Genomic DNA, 6000 nt, shown 5'->3' on the forward strand with positions numbered 1-6000 from the left:
CTTTGAAGAGGCTTCCAGGAAGCCCCCTGGATATGAGTCCCCTGGATAAGACTGTGAGACTGTAACTTAGTCTCATAGTCTTCCTAGCTACCGTGGAGACTGGTAAATTCAATTCCTTAGCAGTGTAGCTGTGCACCCACAAAAATTGGGATTCTGTTCAAAAGAGGAGAGAAGGGGGTGAATGCATGTTGATGTAGGCAACAAAATCCATTTATCTTTCTTAAATAGTCCAATTTTATCAGCGCCCTACCTGTTCCTCCACACTTTTTCTCAGAAAGGAATCTAAAACTCACTCCATTGTGTAAGAGATTGACAAAGGATAAAAGTATTAGCACTACCTAAGGAATTTGCATCTTAATGGGCTTAAAGACTGAATACAGTTACTACATTTTACTAGTAAAATTTTAAGGGAGAGAAAAGGAAGAGAAGGGAGTAAAGGCAGCATTTGATAGGAACAGTGTAAAATCGCAGCACATACACAACTCGGCTTTTGCCTTAGGCCAGTCAGTTTGCATTAAAAGTTGTAACGTTATCTTCAATTTACAGCTCCATTGATACAAAAAGAGTCCCGCTTACTTGAAATAGCTGCTCTCGGATTGGAAGAAATTCTATGTGTTCTCAGAGTCAAGAGTCAATTCTCTAAATGGACTGCAGTCTCTAAATTTACAGCAGTGGCCCTCAAACTTAGCCGTACATCAGAATTGCCTGGACAACTGGATGAGATACAGATGGAGAGTTTCTTATTCAGTAAATTTTGAGTTCAACCTAAGAATTTGCTTTTCTAACAAGTTCCCAGGTGATGTCATCACAAGCTCAAGTTTGAGAACCACTGGTTTATGGTGTGTTCCTCTTTTCCTTGTTAACAAGGGCACCGTGAGTCATTACCCATAATTCATCTCACATTTAATGGAAGATAATTTTACTTTCTGAAGAGAAAAAGCTTTAAGTTCTTTGTAACCATCCTAATACGAAACATCAAGTGCCTAGTGTGTTCTGATGGCCCACATACCTGTCTCCCTCCAAAACATAGAAAAATGTTATAAATGCATGTATTATGTTGGAATATTCCATTTTGATCATTCTCTTGCACCATTACATTTCAACATTATATTTCAGACACAGAGAACAAATTTGAATTTCAGAAAACTACCAGTAAATGAAGGGCATAGTAAAAATTCAAGACAGCTTGGGTCAAAAGATACAGGAGAGAAGATGAATGGCTTTCTCAAAATGGAAACATCGCACCTCCACTGCTTAATGACTATGATCTTATCACAAGGAAGAATGATTCTGGAACCTAAATCGAAATTTGGTGTATTTATGAAGTGATGCTAAAATTAATGGATACAATATCCCCTTCAAAACCAAGTGAGAATAGAGCTGGAAAATGCTTAATACAAATCTGGATTCTTCTGCAAATAAACATAAATTGTATGGTTAATTGGTTGTATTACTCCTCCCTGCCTATCCATCTTAGGCTGCCCCACCTCGGTGAGCCTCAGTCTCTTCATCTGTGAAATGAGTGTGCTCGACTGGACAAACTCTAAGGACTGTCCCTTTTCTAACATTCGCTGCTTCACTAATGAGTGTGCAAGGGACGTTCTTGTGCGAGTGCACAGCGGGCTGATTCTATTTGTAACATCAACCGGCGGTGCCTCTAATTCCTAGTCAGTTCACTGCCATTTAGGGTTACCGCTGCCTTTTTCTTTGAAACACAGAGAGCAGTCATGACAAATAGAATGATAAAAATAGAACACTTAATCATGTTTTAACAGAAATTTACAAAAGAAATACGCCTCTCTTACTTGAAACCTTCATCCCATGACCAACAGCTCCACTGAACAAGCCCTCATTGTACATGATGTTCTGCCTTTTCCAAACAATATCACAGAATATTTAAAGTGGTGATTGTTATTTTTAATCACGTTATCATAATTTCTTTCTTCTTTTTTTTGAGACGAAGTCTCGCTCTGTCGCCCAGGCTGGAGTATAGTGGCGCCATGTCGGCTCACTGCAACCTCTGCCTCCTGGGTTCTAGCAATTCTCCTGCCTCAGCCTCCCAAGTAACTGGGATTACAGGTGTGTGCCACCACACACCCGGCTAATTTTTGCATTTTTAGTAGAGACGGGGTTTCACCATGTTGGCCACGCTGGTCTCAGACTCCTGATCTCAAGTGTGTTATAATTTCTTACAATTTATGATAATTAACTAAATCAATCCGTTACATATGGGGAGAGTCTGAAATGCCCGTGGCACTCTTTCCTTTGTTGTTTCTTGGTGAGCTCCTCCAAATCCCGGAAGACTCAATTCAGCCGTCAGATTTGGGAAGCCCTCCCCGCTGCCACCCCCGGCCACCCCAGCCTACGTGTTGCCTAACCCTTGGGCTGGCCTCTGTCGCTGTATTTAGCTCACAGAATTATAATGATCTGTTTATATAACTGCTTCCTCTACTTAACTGTAAGTTCCGCGAAGTCGCCTTGGAATCTCCTATGTCTCCACAGGCCACACTTACTAAATATTCTTGGAACAACGGGAGGAATGAATAAGCTGAGAGGATGCGTGGAGATTGTCCCTTCGAGGCAGAGCACAAGAGTGTAAACACAGTTCAAACTTCTGGTGTGGGGAAAAGAACCGCTTTACCAGGCAACAGGAGTCTACTTAGCTCTAAAGAATCTGCATCCTGGGCCAAATGACTTTGTAGGTCTTTCCATCAACACATTTTGATACCAGCAAAATATTATTAAATTTATATCAAGAGAAGTTTTGAACACTGAGACCTAGATCATAAGCATCAGGAATGGCTTAAAGGTGTTCAGCTTATATAGCAATGAGAACAGGGGTAGATAATGAATGAAACGTGCTCACATATCATTGTTTTATCATTTTTACCCCAGCCCGGTAACATGGGTACTATTACGTGAGTTTGGCTGGTGGAGAAAGGGCAGCTCAAGGAATGTAAGAGATGTGCCCAAGTTCAGGTGCATAGTAAGTGGTGGACTAGAAATCCACCTGGATTTTTTTGTTCCAGGTGCAATGGTCTCTGTATTCTTTCAGACACAAATTTCAAAGAAGCAGCAGCTTCAAAAACTAGACACATGTCTGGTGGGAAGAGAGAGGGAGTATGTTGCAAGTCAGCCTTTCTCAGCCCTTCCAAGTGGCTTCATCGAGAACTCGGTTCTACAACCCCAGCTCGTGGTTACTTTACTCCTGTCCCCACATTTCATCTCTGAGTTTCTGTGCAGCTCTGGGAGCAAGAACCCAGAGACACAGGATCCTAAACTGATGTCCCTAATTGCCAACTCTGCACTAATGGCTTTGGACAGAGATTTCTCTATGGTGAATCACCCTCCAATTGCCAGTGAGTCAAACCACTTAACTCTAATCTTTAATTCATATTTTATAAACAGTTTCATTCACTCAGACGTCTTTAATTTAAAAGCCAGGGGCAATGGCCACAGCAATTGCAAGAAGTTCCCTCACAGAGAGAAAGGAGAATGGAAAAACAAAGCTTATGTCCGTTTTCCTTCTCAAGAGAAATCACTATGAATGTAGCACCATCTCCTCCTTCCCCGCCCTGGCTGTCACCTCTAAGGCTCCTCAAAGATGAGAGGTGGGTGCTGCAAAGGGCATTTGCAATCTGTCCTGCTATCGCTTAGATTAGCCTGGAGACGGGACTTACCATAAACCTTTATTGTAGCAGTGGTAAAGAAATTCCACAGGTATAGAACTGGAAAGATCCTGCCTGGCTTTCAACAGGACCTCCCCGGATAGAGAAGGAAGAAAAGGATTTGATTTTGTGCTTCTTCAGAGCCCATGTCTGAGACCCTAATGAAACTTTCTATTTATACATCTGGATTGTTCTCTTGTGTAAAGATGGGGAAGGGCTTGATTTACTGTCCAAGGCACAGAGGAACAGAGGAACAGCGTGGTCTATATTTCCTGCTCTGACCTTTGGTGTAACTATCCTTATTTGCTATCTGTATGTCAAAATCGTTCCTTGTGGGAACTCCCCGCACACAGCTTTTATGACAACATGCTGAAATGGGGTTGTCTATAGCACTCCCTACTTTTTGTTTCCTTTTATCACTTCTCTCAAACATTCTCGTGTGTTTACACTCAACTCCTAACTGTCCACCTGCCAGGGTCTGTCTCACCTGTGAAAGCAATCTCCACTCCCGTCTGCATGCTAAAATCAATGTGAGAATGGCTTTGTTCCATTTTACGTATGACCAGTGAGACCAGTTCCGATTCTCCTGCCCTCAGATATGGACATCTGACCTTATCACCTTTGGACACCCATGCCACAGTGAACCTTGCAGGGCTAGTGGGTGACTTGAGCAGGGCCAGTGTGTGACCTGAACAGGGCCATTATACTCCTCTCCGATTTTGGATATCTGGGTGCTGAAAGAGGTTCAGGAAAATGTAGATTTGAAGTTGATTATAGAAAGAACATGTGATTGAAACCAGCTCTATTCAACTGGACATTTCAGCTGCCTAAACCAATAGATTAAATTTTTTTTTTTTTTTAAAGAATGACCTAGACACAATGAACAACTATCCACAGCGATTTGTCTTCCATATTTACCTGTCTTGGCATCTGTACCTTGCTTCCTTATTTAACTCTGCCAGATGTGACCTCAAAGTTATTTACAGACTTTCATGCTCATAGATTCCTGAATGAGGTTTTATATCCCTCCTGGTGCTAAGTAGTTTTCTCATGTTGCTCATCCCTCTGGTTCTGTTTTTGCTTTATAAATATGTTAGAAAGGCTGGGCGCAGTGGGTCTCGCCTGTAATCCCAGCACTTTGGGAGGTTGAGGTGGGGGGATCACCTGAGCCCAGGAGTTTGAGACAGCCTGGGCAACATAGTGAAACCCTGTCTCTACCAAGAAATGCAAAAATTAGCAGATGTGGTGGCACACGTCTGTAGTCCCAACTACATGGGAGGCAGGAGGATCACTTCAGCCCAGGAGGCGGAGGCTGATGTGAGCTATGGTGGCGCCGCTGCATTCCAGCCTGGGTGACAGAGTGAAACCCCATCTCAGAAACAAAAACAAAAAAACCAACAACAACAACAACAAAAAAAAAACCCCACAAAACAAAGCAAAAAGCAAACATGTTTGACAGCCGCACTCCTGACTGTTCAGCTATTCCAGGCCATTTAAGCCCACCACCATTTTCATTCCGTCACATCCAAGTCCTAGTTTTCTTTCTTTTTTTTGAGACAGAGTTTCACTCTTGTTGCCCAGGCTGGAGTACAATGGCGTGATCTCGGCTCACTGCAACCTCCACCTTCTGGGTTCAAATGTTTCTTCTGCCTCAGCCTCCTGAGTAGCTGGGATTATAGGCACCTGCCACCATGCCCAGCTAATTTTTTGTATCTTTAGTAGAGATGGGGTTTCACTATGTTGGCCAGGCTGGTCTCGAACTCCTGACCTCAGGCGATCCACCTGCCTCGGCCTCCCAAAGTGCTGGGATTACAGGTGTGAGCCACATGCACCCAGCCAAACTCCTGGTTTTCTTTGCTAGTCCCTACTTGGCCTGAAAGCACACAGCAACTCTACCTCCATACACAGCTGAGATTAAATACCCATTCACAATATAAAGTAGCTCTTGAAAAGAAAATACCTTCCCCAAAGGAGTATATCCTTGTTAGTACTTCAGCTTTTTCTCTGCATTTTGAAACTGAAGACATGTTAATTAAAATGAATACAGATGATATTTCAAGCAGTGTGATGGGTCATAGGGCTTGGAAGCTTTCTTAGCATTTTTAAAGCAAGGCCACGTGGATCATTTCCTGCCCTGCTCACATTCCTTTCTAGGAAAATCTGCTCTATCTATAGTCTCGCTGCCGAATGGGCCATGTTTTGAACTGCATGACCCAGTCCTCTTGGGATACAGGGTCAACCAGATGAAAGCAGAAAAGACAGACAGAAGCACCTGCATTGTTCAATATTTGACTCACACCGAAGGAGGAACAAGACAAGACTACAAAGAAAG

The sequence above is a fragment of the Hylobates moloch genome, unplaced genomic scaffold (assembly GCF_009828535.3).
Source record: "Hylobates moloch isolate HMO894 unplaced genomic scaffold, HMol_V3 SCAFFOLD_22, whole genome shotgun sequence".
NCBI lineage: Eukaryota > Metazoa > Chordata > Mammalia > Primates > Hylobatidae > Hylobates > Hylobates moloch.